Source organism: Mixophyes fleayi, chromosome 3 (assembly GCF_038048845.1).
Source record: "Mixophyes fleayi isolate aMixFle1 chromosome 3, aMixFle1.hap1, whole genome shotgun sequence".
NCBI lineage: Eukaryota > Metazoa > Chordata > Amphibia > Anura > Limnodynastidae > Mixophyes > Mixophyes fleayi.
In genome coordinates this window covers 89,978,525-89,998,814 of record NC_134404.1, presented here as the reverse complement: position 1 = coordinate 89,998,814, position 20,290 = coordinate 89,978,525, and the positions used below count along the sequence as shown (strand labels likewise).

Below are 20,290 nucleotides of genomic sequence, written 5' to 3'. Positions count from 1 at the left end.
CATTTTTGTCAGTTATTTTGGATTCTCAAGTATAATATTTAATATATTCGTGTATATGTTATTCACACCTGTGATCCCTATTTATTTACAGTTATTTATATAGTGCCAACATATTACAAAGTGCTTGATATTTTATCATTCACATCATTCCCTGCCTTATAATCTACTGTATATTCCCTATCACACACACTAGGGTTAATTTTGTCAGAAACCAATTAACCTACCAATATGTCTTTGAAATGTGGGTGGAAACCCCTGTATACACAGGAAGAACATACAAACTCCTCAGAGACAGGGCCTTAGTTTAAACTGAATCTGTAATCTGTAACTGAATCTGTAACCCCAGCACTGTGAGGCAACAATGCTAACCACTGTGCCACTGTGCTGCAACCATGCAAATGTTCCCCCACCAATAATGATTATAAGAAGCACTGCTAAATAGTTTAAAGAGGTAGTGAATGTTAGAGGAAGTGTGTGCGCAGACAGGAGTAATTTTTAAATGTAGTATATTTTAGGCATATTGCTACAAATCTTTGAAAAACACAATAGAGCTGATGTAGAGTTGGACGCAAAACAAGAGTAACTTACAATTAAAATAAGAGTACAGAAGACTCTGTTTGTAATCCTGATATTACTAGTTCTCTGACTCTGGTTGAGTCTCTCTGTACACATAGCCCTCTCCATTCTTTATAATTTACTTGTTACAACCAAACAATCTGCTACCTCCAAAACATGAACTTAATTAGAAAACTGATATGGGCAGACCATCAGATGAGGACACAGTAAGGGAGAGAGTATAAAGTATGCTTTAGGCGCTACCTAGTTCTAACACAGTTAAAACAGATTTATGGTACAACCTCTGATCACTGTTGGAGAGGTTGCGGAGGAGTGCAATCTTTCCTTCATATCTAGTGGTCCTACCCAAAGATTGCACAATTCTGAGATAATGTAACTAACCTCATTAGCAACACTATTAAATTTCTGATTTTTAAATGTCCATGGTACTCCTTCTTGGCTCCCCACTGGAGAGGCTGGATAAATACTTGTCAGGATCTGCCTTGCTTCTTCTCCAGTACCTCTTATCTACCAGAAGTGCTGCTATTGTGCTTGTTTCTTCCTACTACTAGGAGTTACCTTGCTGCACTAATTAATTACCAGAACCTGATTGTCTCTCTACTTATACCTGCCACTCCCAGTATACCTTGCTGGTCATTGTTGTTTCTTTGCCTTCCTTATAGTTTGTTCTCCCTGCTGCTTCTGTGCTCCCGGACTCCACATCCTGCTGTTACACAACTACTCCAGATATCTCTCTACCTTCCATTCTACCTGCGTCTGCAGTATTCACTGTGAGTTTTAGCTATATAGTAGGTTCGTACTATTAGTCTGTATTTTCTGAGCAATAAATACCTTTATGTTTCATTACATCCTGGGCTCTATTGCTGTGATTTACTTTGAAGCGTGACAATACTCTGATAAACTCACCGTGCAAATTCCCCAATTTTCCAGCCAGATACTTGATCGCTAAACAATGAAAGTGTCCAGATCCCCTCTCCAGACAACAACTTCTCAATAAAATGTGATATTTGGCGTCTATAGAGAAAATGTCTGCATACTTAAGTAACAAAACCCATCATTTTTCCCACATTTGGTGTTAATGATTTCTTTATAATAGCCAGTCTATGCTCAGAGACTCTTCTCAAGCCTTTTGGGCCCTTTCCTTTAATCTTAGTCAATGCTATGATTAGGCACCAGGGGGAGGGTCTCTCACTTACCCTTTCACCCAGATACTTGTGTTTCGCTTTTCACACTATATTTGAAAATGTAAATAAAAAAAAGAACATCGAAAACAAATGTATTTCCTTCAACATTTTGAAATGTGTTCACCTCCGCATCAGCAGCATATGCGCCTGGCTTATGATAAGGGCAGGTACAAAACACCCCTAACAGGCATATATGCATGCTTCTGCAGGACTGCATATGTTGCATTTGCATGAACACAGCTTTAGTGTACTCGGCCTGCATTTCCATGCCCCTTCCCACCTCTATGTCCCCTCTCCAGGCGCAGACAAGCATAAATGCCAGAATGACGCACGTCTGCATATTCACTCTGCATCAACCCCAGTATCCAGTAAAAAAAACAAGTCACAACCATTCTTAATAATAGATCCCATGCCTGCTCTTAGCTATAAACTAAAAGGAGTATTGTACCATGTCATAATGCAGCAAAAACTAATATTGTACAATTTATTAGTGCTTACTTTGTCTCTGGGAATCTAAATTAAATTACAGAAAAATTGCTGCAGACAAGCAGCATACAGGAATTTACATTTATCCATTAAAATATTCTACATCCTACAGTGACAAGCAGTGATCACCTACATAGAGAAGTTCAAGCCACATGTAAACTCACAACGATTTTCATATGTAAAAAAAAATAAAAGCTAAGGTATTTGTGAAACAAAATCTAGTCTACAGCGGAAGAAAAAAATGTAATATAATTTACTATCCATCTGCAGTTACCTTTTATGGAGCTGTCTCTGTATTGAAGCTATAATTTAAAATCTACAGAAAAATACTACTCATCTTGCAGACATTACCTTAGATAACCTCTCCCTACACAGTGCTATATTACTGCCTTTCCAAACCATACAAATTACTCTCAAAATCACATATGGAATGAGTCCAAAACTGAATTCTTGGCCCACTTCATCATCCTGCATCTTGGGTTTTTGCCAGCTCCCTTTCCTTGTGCTTTTTCGGGTAGCTTTTAAAAATGTTTACACATGTCATATCAAACCCTGGCATCGTGCTTGTTTCCTCTGCAGTCACACTGGCGAGCAGCTACTAGAAATTATCGGGAATAAGAAAGAGAATCCTGCTTCAATAATCTTCAAGCATCATGTTCATTTGTCATCTTTAATAATACTTGGTGATTGTATTGTTTGAATTTTCTGTTGCAGTGAACATCTGCACTCAAGCCTTAACGCAGTACATTAAGTATAATAAATATTTGGAGGAGGGTGCAACTTTACATTTTCTGAGCTGGGACATTTATTGTATGTTAAAAAGATATAAACATAGTGCAGGTTTGAAAAGGGTTAGTGTAAGTTTAATATAAATACCACATGTATAAACTCATAGAATTATATTGTTATCAGATGATTCATTTGCAAGATGCTTTCAATGTCTGCGTATGGATTTTCCTTGGAAGGGATGGGTGGCTTTTATCTCATCCATCTTCTGTAATACTCTAATTCCAAACAGATTTTTCTAAGTCAGTTAATTTCCTAATGTTTAATAAGTTTGTTGACTACTCATTAGCACAGGGGTAGAAAACCTAGAACAAATCAGAGATGGTCAACTATAGCTCCCAGCATTACTAGCAGCTGACAGTTGTCTTTTTTGCATCTGTTAACACTTTTATCTTTGTATATCAAACAAATACACAATATATTTATACTGGAGAGAAACAATATAAACATACACATATATTTATCATGATTGTATTAAAGTAGTGCAAAAGTGTCTAGATATACATGTTGTCAGCTCAGGTAGCAATTAATTGATTGGGAATCTCCGTTAAGAAAAAAAAGAAGGTTTTTTTGGATATTTACATTTGATTGGTTAAACCCAAAGTGAATGAATGAAAAAAAATAATGCTATTACAGTATAATAATATTGCCTGAGACCTGACTGGTTATTAATATGTTCTTACCCCTTTTTTAATTAGTTGAAGGTTACCCATGTATCTACCTTACAATACTTATCTTGCTTAATTCATAAAGGATTGAGAAAAGTTTAAAATATACTTGAGGGGGAAATATTTTCTTTTTGGAATAGGAAATAGAATTCCACAGTATGTGCTATAAAAGACTTACCCCGATGACTTCACACCGAAGGGCTCCTTCCCGACGAGGCTGCAGGATGACTGATGTGCTCACCGACTGCAAGCAATCGCGATGAATGAAGAAGCCGGCGCGAGTTGATGACGTCACTGGGAACCACGGCACTGTTATCGGTGCTGTTAAGGGGGTAATGTAAGTATGCGGCCATGGACAATGTACAACGCTTTGTAAAGTACATTCTTCATTCATCGCGATTGCCTGCAGTCGGTGGGCATATCAGTCGTCCTGCAGCCTCGTCGGGAAGGAGCCCTTCGGTGTGAAGACGTCGGGGTAAGTCATGTCGGAATAATCAGCATCATTATACCGTACCCCACCCCTATAAAATTACCAGTTTTAGATGCAGTTTTCTTCCCTTTTTGTTCAATGTGTGTACATTTAGATTATTTTGACTCATATTTTATTGTTACAGGAAAAATGCTATTGTTGCTGCATTTACATTCTTATATAACTCTTGAGTTAAAATGATATCATGTGGTGTTCATATTCTGCTATCCTCTTTTATATACTTGTACATTTAATTATTATGGTTAATTGATTTTTACTTAAAAGGTGATTTTTAATTAGAAAATTGTCATTTATAAATTTACCTTTGCAATCATTACCAAGTGTCATAATTTTGTCAGTATTTAATAATGTTTGGTTAATATGGTTAAAATAATAAATTCATTTAATTGGTTAATGCTTAATCATGTGATCATAAGTTGATATTATACTTCCATTTTTTTAAAACATTGTTAACTATTATCATTGACTAATATTGTTTCATGTGATTATACAATTTATTTATTTTGGTCTCTTTATGGCGTACATGGTACCAGTGTCGGGCTGGGACATGAAGGGCCCACCAGAAGGGGTGTGGCCAGCCACCTGAGTGTGTGACTAGAGGGCTCCTCCGAGGACATGGCCAGTGCCATATAGTAGCATATAAGAATGCAGTGCATGCAAAAAGTGCACAGTCTGGGCCCCAGCACCTAGATCAGTAGAAAGCAGAAGTCACCCAAAATCAGGACTGTCCCACCAGAATCAGAACAGTTGACAGCTATCCTGCTCTCTCCTACCTGTTCTTTCAGCTTTCACTTCCTGATGTCTTAAGCTCAGTAGTTGCTTGTCTGTATCCTGGAATGTTGGGCTCCTGTTTGGGAAAAAGTATAGGTACAAGAAATATGAAAATATGAGCCATGAGTGAACACTCTAGCGACCCCTCCTTCTCCCAACCAGCCCAGATATTAAATCAATAGCACAACACGGACACATACTGATACATTTCTCATGCACATGGTCACACACTAATGTGGATTATTAAAACATTGTCAGAAAAATCTCTGGGACGAGATAAAGATATTCTATGGAAGTGAAAGAAAACAATGGAACTGTAAGAACGGTGAACCCTGCAAGCAGACTTCATAAATTCATTAAAGACACTAGTTAAAGTCCTAAAATTAAAAAATGTTCATACCTTAATCGTTTGACTTTTACATTAGACCAATTTTAAGGGAAACAAATAGAGTCCCCTTACTTAAAACTTAATAAAACTATAAGCAATAGTATTTTGGAGAAATGGAAAGTTGAACATAATGAAAGGAGTGATCCTAACATGGTAATATGATGGACTTTGTAGTGACATTTTTACACCTCCCACTATTCATATTTCCAGTAAGACCCGCAAATAATCAGACAAATAGACACATATGCACAAAGAAAAAGTCTCTGCACGTCTGCACTATCATAGAGAAAAAAAAAATTGCAAAAAGTTGTAAGCAATGTTTTGTTTTAATGTACAACTTAACACTAATCCTTGAAAGAATTTTTTACTGTCAAGTTAATGCAAATTTACTGACTTTTTATGTGTTAAAAAAACAAACAAAAGTTAAAAGTAGACAATCCCTTCCAGCATTAAATCAAGGATATTTCAAAGGCTTTTAAAAATTTGTCCCTAGGAATTTATTGTCCCTGCATATATCCCTGTTTTTTTTTAATTAACTAAGTGATCTGTATGATCTCTCTTTTGTATATACTGAGTGCACAGACACACAATACTATATTTCTCATACATACAGACACACAATACATGTCTCATACACACAGACACACACTAATACATTTCTCATGCACACTAATACAATTTTCATAAACACTGACTCACAATCTTTCTCTTATACACACATTTGTCATACACACCAACTCACACTCTGATACACACAAACTGACTCACATTCATTCTCATACACACTGACACAGATTAATAAATTTCTCATACTAACTGACACACATTCTCTCTCTCATACACACAGACACATAAACTTACCTTTTCCTGCAGTGCTGCCTCCAGCTTCCTCAATGGCAGTATGGGTAGGGGGCATGTCTGTGCTCTGATTGGCTGACATAATCACTCAGCCAATCAGAGCACAGCAGAGGCAGTGAGGAGTTTCCGCATGAGCAGGAAACACCTCTGCATTGCCGAGCAGCACAGGTTGCTCCTACACCTCTTCCTCTGTGGGGGTCCAGGTGATCGTATTCCAGCTCCGCTCCCTAGCAAAAAGGGGGTGAGGCCATCGAGCAGTGGGGACCACCGGGGATCTCCCTGGGACTACGCTGGGACTGTCCAACGCTGCGTGGTATGTGCATGCTCTTCCATGAAGTGTGTACATCACACTTTCCACTCTATGTTTATTCAGACACTCTTCACTATGCTTCCCCTTTCACTAGGCAGCCCATATCTGTTGCACTTGTGAGATGCAGGGGAGGTGATATCCGCTTGTGACTTTAATTGGAGCCAGGATCAATGTTCTGGAGATGAGGAGAAGGGATGCTACTTCACTATGTCTTCCAATGAGAGCAGTAAGTATAGGAGGAGGTAGACACTGCATATTTAATTCACTATTATCATAGGGGGCATTTACCATAGACTAAAAATCATAATAAGGTCAGGGGGTCAGTCCTTGGAAATATTCTTTATCTGCACTTCTCCAGTAGTGGGGAAATTTTATGTAACAGATGCCAGCACAGATTATACTTTAATTTAGATGAAGTAGGTAATTCAGATTCGTTTTTGTTTCCAATTATGTTATATATTTCCAAGTACAAATAATTTTTTGACAAGTCAACCCATCACTTTTACGTTTTGGATTGTCTAGTAGAGGAGTTCACATCTGGAGCAAATTAAACTATCAGAATGACACATTTTCTGTTGTATTTGAATATAGGTATTTTTCTTGGCAGACCATTCAATAGCTGTTTACGATTGTACCACAACAGTAGGCAAGAAAATGAACTACCGGATAATTTAGCTCTAGTCAAATCTACTTACAGTCATAGTGCCCAGTTTTGTTGTTGCTAGTTGGGCAAGAGAAGACAGATCAGAAAACTTCATGATAAAGTACACTCAGCTTATTAGGAAAAAACATAATTGAAAAATGTATAGTAAACATGTTATTGAAAACAGTGTAAGTAACCCTGTTACTTAAGACTAGTCTCGTCTGCATAAAAAAATGTTAATGGTGAATAGCAAATGATATAATGTCATATTGTAGCCATGTGCACGTACTGAAAAATCCCTTAGTTGCTTAATTCATGGGTCTTAGAAATACATGTAATAAGTTATCTGGTATAAATGCAGTCTTATCTCAAAATATTATTGCTTCAACAAATGGAGAAAATACTGTGTTTCAAATATTCTAATATCACATTACTAGGTTTGTGTCTCTATATTGTTTTTAGTATTTATATGATTCCTCTGCATTACCAAATCATTTATATTCTATAATTAGCTGTCAGCAGCCAGTACCAAGCAAAGCGATTTTTTTGGGAATTGGACAAGTTTATTTTTTGGAACTGGCTACCAGTGAATGTAGAGTATAATCTGTGCTATGTCTGCATCCCCCGTCTATCTTACTGCCATCACCTTCCTATGTCAAAAACACTGGGATGAAAAGCCACGCTGCCAAAGAATACACAGATTCCACCGGTTCTGTACCAGCAAAGAATAAATCAATTTTAATGGAAAGTGAGAGATGTCTGGTGCCACAATCAACATCCCCATTCCCAAAAAGAAAAGAACAGAAACCAGGTCATCTCCTCCACTACCATGTATCCATGCTTCTCCTCCTCCAATGCTACCTCATCCACATAATAAATACATTAAGATCCCAATTTCTCCACAGTTTTGTTTAGGACTAGTATCTGTTTCTGTACTAAGCAGAGAATAAGTCCATTCTGTAAGCTCTAATGGGGCAGGGACTGATGTGAGTTCTCTGTACAGTGCTATGGAAGCAGTGGCGCTATATAAATAAATGGTGATGATGATGATGATGATTCTGTGGGACATGAAAGATGGTCCCAAGGGGTAATTAATCTAATACTCTTTTTAAAGGGGACAATTCCAGGCAGTGTGCGGTTTTACTGACACTGTTTCTCATTGCACTCACAAGTATAATGTCAAATACATTTCTGCTTACAGCACAGTATGCTTTGTCCACCAGTGAGGACAAGGTAGAGGACATAGACAACAGTGATTGTCTATGTGGAGGATTATAAGGCAATACCATTGGGTCAGCTGCAGCATTGGTCACTATAATTAAAAGAGCAGACAAAATCAACAGGCTTCATTCAGGGACTCATATTGGTTGTAGGATTACAATGGAAGTGGGCGGGAATGGAACAACTTGTATCCAATCAGATCATCAGAATGTTCGTAGCAGCAAATAGAATTTCCAGAGTGTACTGAACTTGCGGTTGGTAGTATCCACTTGTGTGTTTCTGTTAATGAGGACAGGACTGCATTTCATGGGGGCAGTGTTATTATGTGAATAAGGGAATGGAGATAAGATGGAAGCTACAGACTGAGAGTTAGGTACTAGAACAGGGGTGGGCAAACCTGTCCTCAAGGGCCATATCCAGTTCATGTTTTTAGGATTTCTGTCTGTAGAAACAGGTGGGATAATTACTGACCCAGCCAAATAGATTAACTCAGCTGTACATGATTAAAGAAATCCTAAAAACATGAACTGGATATGGCCCTTGAGGACAGGTTTGCCCACCCCTGTACTAGAAGATAGAGGACCCTCCAGCAACACGGTAGTTAAGTAAAGCTCTTGTAAAACTGACGCAGAAAGACTGTAGTGACAAACACAGATCTCATATATTTAATTTTTAATAACAATAATGAAAAAATAATAATTATTATTTATTATGTAATGAATGTGTCTACTGACAACATTGTCAGAGTTACAAGTGTTGCCCACCAATGACAGCTTGTGTTTCTTTAAGATGTCTACAGTATGTTTACTGCATAAAGATTTGATATGGCTAAACGGTAGACACTAGACACTTGCCTCATGTGTCTAATTATCCTATTGCATAATGTATTTTTATATGTCATCAGCATTATAACTTGCTTATAATAATCATGTTGGTATTAAAATATGTATAACCTCTGGTATATAATTTTTGCATAAATGAAGGTGAGTAACAATATTACTAGTTATAAATGGTAAGCAATTAAGCCACTGTCTAGATTAGGAGTCAAATAGTTCCTATAGCTGTGTGTCTTTTTATGTTGAGGAAATTTCTCTATGACTTGCAGCATCCTTACGATTTACCTAGGTGTACAATATCACAAATATAATTAGCAGTAAACAGACATGCTCAATATTCATTATTTATGTGTATATATATATATATATATATATATATATAAAAAAACACTGTTGATGTTTCTTGCTTAATTACAATTATACACTTTCACCATTGTCATTTTTCATATACTGTAAAATTTTGTTTCCATTAACCTTTTTATGAATACTTTTTTCCACTTTTAGTGGTTGCTTGAACTTGCTCTGTATCCTCGCTCACAATTCTTTTCTGATGGCATCATCATGTGTCAAGTATGAAAAATGTGAGAGTCAGAGAATCGGTTTCAAACTAATATTTGTTTTGGATCTTATCTGTCCAGATCTAATTAATTCGTCATGAAATATAACTGCATGATACTTGCAAGGTTATGATTTTCTATATTTTATTTACTCTCTTACTGCAGACATCACTTCTTAAACATTGCCATCTGTGGGACTTTAAATCAATTTACATTTTTTAAGTTTCTGTGCTGATTTGAAAAACAGTATTATAATTAATTTGAGCCAGAACTCCCAAGTATATAATATTTATAAACAACAGAGAAAGATGATTTTGGCTAAGGATTTTCCATTATGATTTTGAGGCAATGCTAACGAAGCAGATTTTGTGTCAGTCTCTAGAGGAATAAGATGTCTTCTTATGAAAGAGTTGTATAATAACTGTTCATCATACATCTCAGTGTGTAAAATGTTGCAGTCTACATAAAATGCAACGACTTTGCTTAAGGCAAAGCCTGGCAGCAATGTGATGGTGAATTATGGTGGGGGCAGTTGTTGAAGTGGAAATTTAGAATTGGCAGTATGAAAAATGTAATGGAGTATAAGTGAATGAAATTTGATGTACATACAATGATGGCAGTAGGAGAAGTGGTGGTATGGCAAACCACTGTATACCCCCACTTCCACCACTGGGTGGCAGTATATGTATATTATGGTAAAAAGTAGCGCGTATATCTTCAATGCAAATTCTACTTGTCCACCATGTGCATACAAAGGTGCATACCCCCATTTTGAGTTTTGGAAACCCATCTCTGCAGATACATTGTGTAACCATTTGTGGTATTGTGGTCTGTGCTAGGAATGTGCACACAACGGCAAAAGTAAAAACACTACTGTAAAAGTCCTGCCTCCTATCACCTTTAGACCACAACTCTTCATTATTATTTTCGTTTTTGTTTTTTTTCTCATAAAATACCCATTCAGGGGCTTATTGAGACTTGTGTCATTTTTTGGTGTAAGATGCACTTTTCCATACTGCTCACCGAAAATGTCACTTACACATACCCCCATATGTAGTTTTGTGCACATCACTGACTTGCCTCCTTCTGCCTGGAGAGGCAGAATGTGGGCGGGTCAGTGCTTGAAGTGGGCTGGCATACAGTGTTATGCCATATCGCTATGTCCTTCATTGTAAAAATATCAAGTTCCATTTACTTACATTTTCCATACTGCAACTTCTAAACTTCCACTTCAACCACGGGGGCAAGCAGAGGTGGACAAGCATAAGCCGCGTACACGAAGGGTGTGTTCACATAATTGCAATACGATTACATGTGGCTGCTTCCACAGACACTCCTTTGAGGAGGAATTTTTCTTTCTTGTAATGGAAGGCTGGTGCAACTATACATCTGCTGCAGGAAAGGTGATTCCCATTGGATTTTTTTTAATTTGTGTTGTATTAAATTACATTGTATATTGAAAATGTGACTTTAGCATTTATTAATAAATGTCCAGACAATATTCTATTTTGTGTATATGACGCATCATTCAAATGCTGTACAAATGGAGTAATGCAACCTTTGCATTTACTACTAGCATCACTATGCTGCTGTGGTATATACACTTGACATATACCTGGGACTACTGTTCTTGAGATGGATGCATCCTGAGATGTATCTGAGATGGACATATGTACATAAAACCACTTTAGACTGTACACTCTAAGATGCATTCTATATTATTACTGCACCAAGAACTACACTATATGAAAAAAGTATTTGGCCACAGCTGTTAATTATTGAATTGAGGTGTATAAAATCAAGCACCTAGCCATGCAGTCTCCAGTTGCAAACATTTGTGATACAAAATGGGCAGCTTAGTGACTTCATGTGGTACTGTGATAGGATGCCACCTTTGCAATAAGACGGTGCGTAAAAGTCACCAACTCTCTGCTGAATCCATAGCTGAAGAGTTTGAAACTTCCACTAACATTAATGTAGGCACAAAAACTGTGCAGCGGGAGCTTAATGGAATGAGTTTCCATGGCCGAACAGCTGCATGCAAGCATCACATCACTAAGACCAATGCCAAGCGTCGGATGGAATGGTGCAAAGCACACCGACACTGGACTGTGGAGCATTGGAAATGTGTTCTGTGAAGTGACGAATCACGATTCTCTGTTTGGCAGTCAGATGGGCTAGTCTTGGTTTGTAGGATGCCGGGAGAACGTTACCTGCCTGACTGCACTATGCCAACTGTGAAGTTTGGTGGAGGAGGGAAAATGGTATGGGGCTGTTTTTTCAGGGTTTGGGCTAAGCCCCTTATCTCCAGTGAGGGGCAATCTTAATGCTTAAGCATACCAAGTCATTTTAGACAATTCTATGCTTCCAACTGTGTGGCAACAGTTTGAGGAAGGCCCTTTTCAATTTCAACATGACTGTGCCCCAGTGCACAAAGAAAGGACTACATACACATGGTTTGATGAATTCGGTGTGGAAGAACTTGACTGGCCCATTGAACACCTTTGGGATGAACTGGAATGGATTTGCGAGCCAGGTCCAACAAAATTTCCACAGAAACACTCCAATATTTTGTGGAAAGCCTTCCAAAAGAGTGGAAGCTGTTATTGCTGCAAAAGGAGCACCAACTCCATATTACAGTATATACTTGAATATAATGTCAGTACAGTCCCTGTTGGTGTAATAGTAAAGCGTCCAAATACTTATGTCCATATAGTTTATATTAAAAGAATAGCCAAAACCACGCACTTTGTTCTTTTCCTACAATCTAGTGCATTATTTGCAAAAGCACCCAATGCTATTTTACTGAACGTTAATACTTCATCATCATCAACATTTATTTATAGCGCCAGCAGATTCTGTAGTGCTTTACAATTGAGAACAAACAGTAATAAAACAATAATGGGTAACACATACGGCCAGAAAGGTAAGAAGGCCCTGCTCGCCAGCTTACAATCTATGGGACAATGGCTTGATACACAAGGGTAAGTGCTACATCATACTGAATATTTGTCCAGCTAGAATGCAAAGGTTAGTGGGCTGTATGCTCAGTCATGCAACTATGTTGTTCTTAGGGTTGTTGTCTTGTGTTAGCTGTATAGAGGGTGGTAATAGGGTAACCTTGGGAGATTAAGAGGGTGGTAGAGGAATATTATAACCTTGTCTGCAAAGGTGAGTTTTCAAAGAACGATTGAAGGTTTGAAGACTAGAGGAAAGTCTTATTGTGCGAGTGAGGGAATTCCATAAAGTGTGTGCAGCCCGAAAAAAGTCCTATAACCGAAAAAGGGAGGAAGTGATGAGAACAGAGGTGTTGAGTTATTTTGAGACAAGTGAGGAGATGTATGTTGGTGCAATTTTTTTGATGGCCTTGTATGTTAGTAGAACAATTTTATATTGGATTTGTTGAAAAACATGCAACCAATGTAGAGACTAACAGACTGACTCAGCAGATGAAAAATGATTTGCAAGGTAAATAAATCTAGCTGTTGCAAGAAAAATAGATTGTAGGCTCTCGAGTCTGATTTTGGGAAGAACAGTAAGGAGGAAATTACTATTGTTGATGCGGGAGATGATGAGTGCATGAATTAAAGTTTTTGCAACGTCTTGTGTGAGATATGTACGTATTCTGGAAATGTTTTTTAGATGTATGCAGCATGATGTAAATATAGAATTGATGTGGGGCACAAAGGATAGCTGCGAGTCAAGAATTACACCTAGGCAGCGAGCTTCCGGAGTTGGATTTATGGTCATGTTGTCAACAGAAAAAGAAATGTCACGCAGGAAACTTCTATTGTTGGGTGGAAATATTATTAATTCTGTTTTTGAAAGATTGAGCTTGAATTGGCAAGAGGACATCCAAGATGAAATGGTAGAAAGAGAGCCATTAAGACAAGACAACACAGATGGTGAGAGATCATAGAGATGGTATTGGAATCCAAAGGCGCTTATTAGTTTTCCAAGAGAATTGGTGTAGATAGAGAATAGCAGAGGACCTAGGACTGAGCCTTGTGGTACTCCAACTGATAAAGGAAGCGGAGTGGAGGTTGTTCCAGAGAAATTAACACTGAAAGAGCAATGAGACAAGTAGGATAAAAATCAGGATAGGACACTGTCTTGAAGACCTATGGATTTTAGCGTCTGTATGAGGAGAGAGTGGTCAACAGTGTCAAATGCAGCAGAGGGATTCAGGAGAATTAAAACCTTTAATTTTAGCTGTGATCAAATCATTGACAACCTTGGTCAGCGCAGTCTCTGTGGAGTGTTGAGAGCGAAAGCCTGATTGAAGAGGATACAATAGGTTGTTTGTAGATAGGAAACGTGTGAGGCGAGTGTAGGCAATTCCTTCAAGAGGTTTGAAGGGGTATGGGAACTGAGAGATGGGGAGGTAATTTGAGAGAGAGTTTGGGTCAGAATTTTGTTTTTTCAGAATAGGAGTAATCACTATGTGCTTGAATAGTGACGGAAAGATACCAGTAGAGAGAGATAGATTACATATTTTAGTTAGAGGTGGAATGAGCACACAAGACATGGATCTACCAATTTGTGAGGATATTAGATCAAGATGACAGGAGGTAGAGTAGGAAGATAAGAAGAGAGTCAAAACTTCCTCTTCATTTGTGGGATCAAATGAAAAGTGGGTGTCAGAAGATTCTGGGTAGGAATTGAGTTGATTGCCAGTCGAGGGAGAGGATACCATTTCAAGTCGGATCTTATCATACTTGTCCTTGAAATAGGAAGCAAGAGCCTGGGCACTGATGGGTAGTCGAAGGATTTGGGGTGGGAGGATTGAGAAGATATTTAAATGTGTTAAAAAGGCATTTGGGGTTAGAAGCCTTATCATAGATTAGAGCTTGGAAGTATGTTGGTTTAGCAAAGCATATCCAAAGCATTTCGATAAAAGTGGTAGATAGCAGTATCTGCGCTAAAATCATTAGAGGTATAAGATTTACACCAGCAATGTTCAGCTTTGCAAGAAAGTTTTTGTAGATTTTGTGTTCACTGTTGACAGCGAAGCCTACGCGGAGTATGAAGAGTCGCTGGAGCCACTTGATCCAGGGCAGTTGCTAGGGTATGGTGAAAATAACTGCCATATCAGGGGAGGAGAATGTAGAAATTGGGGAGATAAGGTGTTGAAGAGAGGTGGAAAACTGTTGAAAGTTAATATTTATGCAGGTATGAGGAGGCTTGGAAGAGTTTGACAGCAGGGAGGTTAGAGAACTGGGAGTGAGCGAGTAACTAATAATGGGATGATCCGGGAGGGGGAAAGGAGTGTTAAGGAAATTAGAAACTGAGCATAGTCTAGAGAAAACAAGATCAAGATAGTAGCCACCCTGCATAGTAGCTAATTCAGTCCACTGGGAGAGGTCAAGTGAGGAGGTTAGAGAGAGCAGTTTTGAAGCAGCATTGATATGTGGTTTAGCAATAGGGATGTTGAAATCACCCATTATGATGGTGGGGATGTCAGAAGATAAGAAGTAAGAGAGCCATACAGAGAAATGTTCAATAAATTGTTGGTGTGGGCCAGGGGAGCGATAGAACACAGCGATATGCATAGACAATGGGTTAAAAATCCTAACAGTATGTACTTCAAAAGATGTGAACGTGAGTGATGAGACATTTGGTAGAACTGTGAACGTGCACTGTGGGGAGAGAAGTAGTCCAACCCCACCTCCTTGTCTGGCTCCAGGTCTGGGGGTGTGGATGAAATGGAGGCCACTATGTGAAAGGGCTGCAGGTGATGCAGTGTCTGATTGCGCGAGCCATGTTTCTGTTATTGCCATAAGGTTGAGGTTGTTTGAGACGAAGAGGTTGTGTATGGAGGTAAGTTTGTAACAAACAGAGCGTGCATTCCAAACGGTACATTTAAAGGACTTTGGAAGAGAGGAGACAGATGATGCGTTTGAGGTTTGCAGGTTTTCGGCAGCATTCACATATATGTGTGTGGGAGAAGTGAGGGGGACCTGGATTAAATGATATATCACCAGCTAATAGAAGCAGGGAGGAAGAAAGGTAGGAAAGATGATTGTAAGATGTGTTTCCTTTTAGCTTCTGGCGACAGGGTGCGACTGTTATAACTATTGAATATTAATAGGACAACAGTTCAGGAGTGTTAACTAGAAGTGAGTGAAGTAATGAAGGGGCAATGTGCACAGAGGTGTGTGTTGCAGGAATGGTGAAGGATGATTTAGTCCTAAAGATAATGCCAAAGGAAAGCAATAAATACTTGTGAATGCGTGTGTATAGGTTTATTTGATTGTAAATTAATACCCATGTGTATAACCCATCAAACAATTAATAACATGGCAGCTTTGTAGCTTTTTCAGAGAATTGGATTTAACATATTTTTGTTACTATGTTGTCTTGTTGACACTATTGACTGTTCTAATACGCGTGTTACATCCTGCTTGATTCTTATTGGCTGCTAGTGATAGCATTTTGACCTGGCAAGACAAATGACTGGAGGAGAAGAGGACAGAGGCAGAAGCAGAGCTAAGTGTTCACAGGAACACTGGTGGTTTATTACTGGGAATTACTGTTACTGTTCTACATACCGGGGGACACTACTACAGCTGACCAAATTGGGCAATACTGATATTTGTGGTATAGTATTTGGCATTATTATTATTGATGGATTATTATTGGGCACTAAAGATATTGATGGCATGTTAAGGGGTATTAATATTGCTGCATTGTTACTTGGCACTTTTACTATTAGTACCATTTAATGGTCATTATGGTTACTGTGGACATATTACTGGGCACTAATACTGCTAAGTACATGTTATTTCATATATTAGACTTATTTCCACTGTAAACTCACTAGTCATATGAATATATACATTTCTTGTCACTGAATAAATATACCACTGGGCAGTTATTGTTGGCGCATAACCTGGCACTGATATTACTGTGTACATATTGTTAAGCATTCCTTTTAAATGATGGCGACTTCTTACAAGAGGGTAGAGTAGGCAGGCACCTCTAAGTGCACCTTGTGGACTATCAAGGCGCTGTTTCAAAACCATTTCATCCAGAGCACCTGACGAATAAGCTCACCTGTGTTTCTAAATGTAATAATTCTTCCCCCAACTTAACACAAGCTTATAAATTATTGCTGTGAAAGAAATATCTAACATATTATTCAACTAATATACATTTTAATGGCAAAATAGTGTTATATTAAATAGTAAATTGTTTGTTTATTAGATAAATCAATCCTATTAAGGCTGAGTTGTGCTCTCTGGTATTAATATAATTGTAAATTACCAGGTTGTAATTTTGGCCTGAGAAATTTGAGGAAATATTTTAAAAATCTTCAGTGATGTTTTCTTCTTTATCAATAAATAAAATATAAATGATCAGGAAGAGAATGTTACTATTCATTATTTGTTTTCTGCCAATCACAATGTAAATGTATCAGCTCTTGCTTTCAAATACCAATGATTAAGAGATGAATTATACTCTTAAGAATTAAAAATATAACACTAATCCTGTAATTTTTTTTATTAGGTGAATTGCAGTTTTATAATTTTACAGCCTTCACAATTACCCCTTAAAACTATTTTATTTTCATTTTAATTATTTTATCCGTCATGGTATAAACTCTAATTAGCCTCTGCGGCATAATAGACACTGTTAAGAACATATCATATTATTATTCTGTTACTAGCAAAGAGCACTTATAATGAGCCATTAACACTGAAAAACATATTTAGTTTCAGTACTTAACCATTACTATATGTTTTATAACAGTGCAAATACTTCATATTAAACAATTACTAATTACTTCCAAAACGATCGTTTTACATGAGTTAGATGTATTAGTTTAATTATCTCACTCCACCTGATCATTCAGCAGTTTATGATCCATTAATGCTATTAGTTCTAAGAGTGCATCTCCCAGACAACAGGATGTTCTTTGTATTTCCACAGATACAGTTTTTATTTATTATATAGATGAATATGTACTTATTCAATTAATGAAAATTAAGTTACAAACATGGTTTGCTCATTTTATCTTTTTGTTCTGGATGATTCACTGTAAATTATCGTTTTCATTTTTTTTTTATATACAGTGTCCTTAAGTCCCCTTGATCATACAACAGCTACTAATGTTATTTATATACTACATAGGCTTGATAACAGGTTCTTGTCTAGTAATATATGGAAGATCCCTGTAACTTTGTAAATATAATAAATAAAAAACACACTGGGTAGAAGCGAAAATCTGTATAAAACATAAACTGCATTTTTAGGAACCTTTAATAGCTCAAGATTCCATTGCATTGCGAATCATCCACATCATCAAAGTAAGTCCTTTGCTGACATTGGAGAACCCTGTATTCTTATGAGTTATGAATCTTGCCCTAAGCATTAAGCTCACCAGAGGATCCACCACTGATCGCTAAAATAATTTTCAAAACAGCTTGAAAAAAGATGCACTAAGCAATAAGTCTCAGCATGGTAAGATCATATTGATACCCAGCTTAATTGCATGTTGGTTAATTGGAAAAGAGTGTAAAAATATAAAAGAGTAACAATGGCAAATTCCTGAGAATTGTTTTTATGTCCACAGGTATTATTGCAGCTATATTCTCTGAATAATACAGTAAAGTGTTGTAATTTTCGTTTTGTCGTTACCAATAAACATTGTCCAATGTGATTTATGTTGGTTCCAACGCACAAAGAGGTTTAACAGCAAAAGATAACAGGCTTTACAGCAAGCCATGATGACACATAAAAGGTATAACATAATACAGGAAAGTATAAACCAAATACATTACATTACGTAAGCGCGTTCTGGGCCCAGGTCCATATTCAGTCTTGTAGTCTGCAGTCAGGAAGAGATTTAACACTGGCCCGGGGCTTGCATATATGCTGCTTCAGTTAACAAAAAACAGTGATGATGTCACAAATATGCACAGATAACACTAAGAGAGGTCTTCATTGGTCCAGGGTTAATGATGTTTCAGTAGACTACTGGTCATAGGTCAATTAATTTGATCTCTTCTCAAAAGTTGAGACAACTCACTCCAACTATTGCCTACATGTCTTCCCACCGAATAACCAGTTTAAACTGATCCATAAACAAAGTGCTTTTGAGTATTAATCTCATACCATTTATAACTTGCGCTCGCAATATCGACACCGGATTTAAGCTAGTAAAATATAGATTAATATAAGACCAAACTCCACACATTATTGTGGACCTGAACCATAATTACCCTTACTGTAGTATTATCTATGTATAAATAATCTCTAATTCATTGTACTAATAAATAAAAGTGGATTGGGACCTTAATAAATGTGTACTATTTACAAGTGTAAGTGTGAATGTAAATGTGTGTTATTAATCCGTGCGATTGAGTCATTACATGTGGCGTACAAATCCCAATCGCACGGTAAACCAATATTAATTAATTTAGCCGTCTTCATCCAATTATTTGACTTCCACAGTGTGTACTGTCTCTATTTTATTAGAAAGCTGCCCAGAATTCTTAGGGTGTAGTTATAGCTATCACTGGCTCCTTGGATTAATGCTGGATATAATAAACAAGCCACAACATATATTTAGGCTTTTACTCCATTATTTATAGTGGTGGGTTCAGCTTGGTAGTCCTGCCATCTTTTGGTGCTGGCAGAAATGCACCCAATTAAAGAAATGTATGGGCAATTCATGGATTTCCACTGTGGCGGGCAGTAGCTTGGTTAGATTAGTCATTAAAAGTCCATCATAGGTATGAAAAGCAGTAAAGGTGCTGTTTGCAGAACTGTTCTCCAACTACTCATTCATATGCTGGGTATTTATTATCAATCAAAGCTTGTGCTTACTCCAATTAGATTGAAATGGTTTGCAAAATGGATGATACACTTTTTATCCATATAACGTTTGCAATCCGACCTATACACATTACTTAACGATTCTCTAAAGATACCTCTAATTTAATTTCTAAAGATTTTACTATGTTTTAGTTCACCAAGCTATTATTTTGTGTTAGTTAGTTTTTGTTGTGTTATGAACCCCTTAATATTGAAATAAAATGACTTTACTATGTCACCAATTAAAAAGTTCAAGCTGCAAAATGATTGTACTGCAAATACATGTAAATCCGTATGGACAACAACAGACATGAAAGTACAGAATTTCTACCTCAGCAGCAACAAACCCCCATGGTTGATGCAGATTGTAACTGACTGATAGGGGAACGATATGGATGAACAGCATTTTTAAACCCCTTGACTGTGCAAAACACCTGCTACCTTTCAGCTGTTTTATAGCAATGCACAATTACCCATTGCAGTGGAATGAGGACATAATGCCACCAACTCCTGTATTACACACTCCAGAGCATTGACTGGTTCATCCAGTGCAAAACATGATGTATAATGAGCAATATCTGACCCTTATATGTTAACATCAACATTCTTATGCTTTGCATATAGTGCATTTTTTCATTTGTAGCAAAGCTGACACCAGACAGGAAGGTTCTATACAACAATAACACTCAAAAGTAGA

General features: G+C 37.4%; 1 long non-coding RNA gene across 1 annotated transcript; it reads right to left on the bottom strand.

The window, feature by feature from the left end:
- Positions 1-2,269: 2,269 nt before the first annotated feature.
- Positions 2,270-6,244, bottom strand: LOC142142707 (uncharacterized). Its single transcript, XR_012689294.1, has 3 exons — positions 6,211-6,244; positions 4,964-5,037; positions 2,270-2,844 (listed from the first exon to the last, which is right to left on the bottom strand). It is a non-coding gene; the product is annotated as an uncharacterized LOC142142707 (long non-coding RNA).
- Between the last annotated feature and the right edge of the window lie 14,046 nt (positions 6,245-20,290).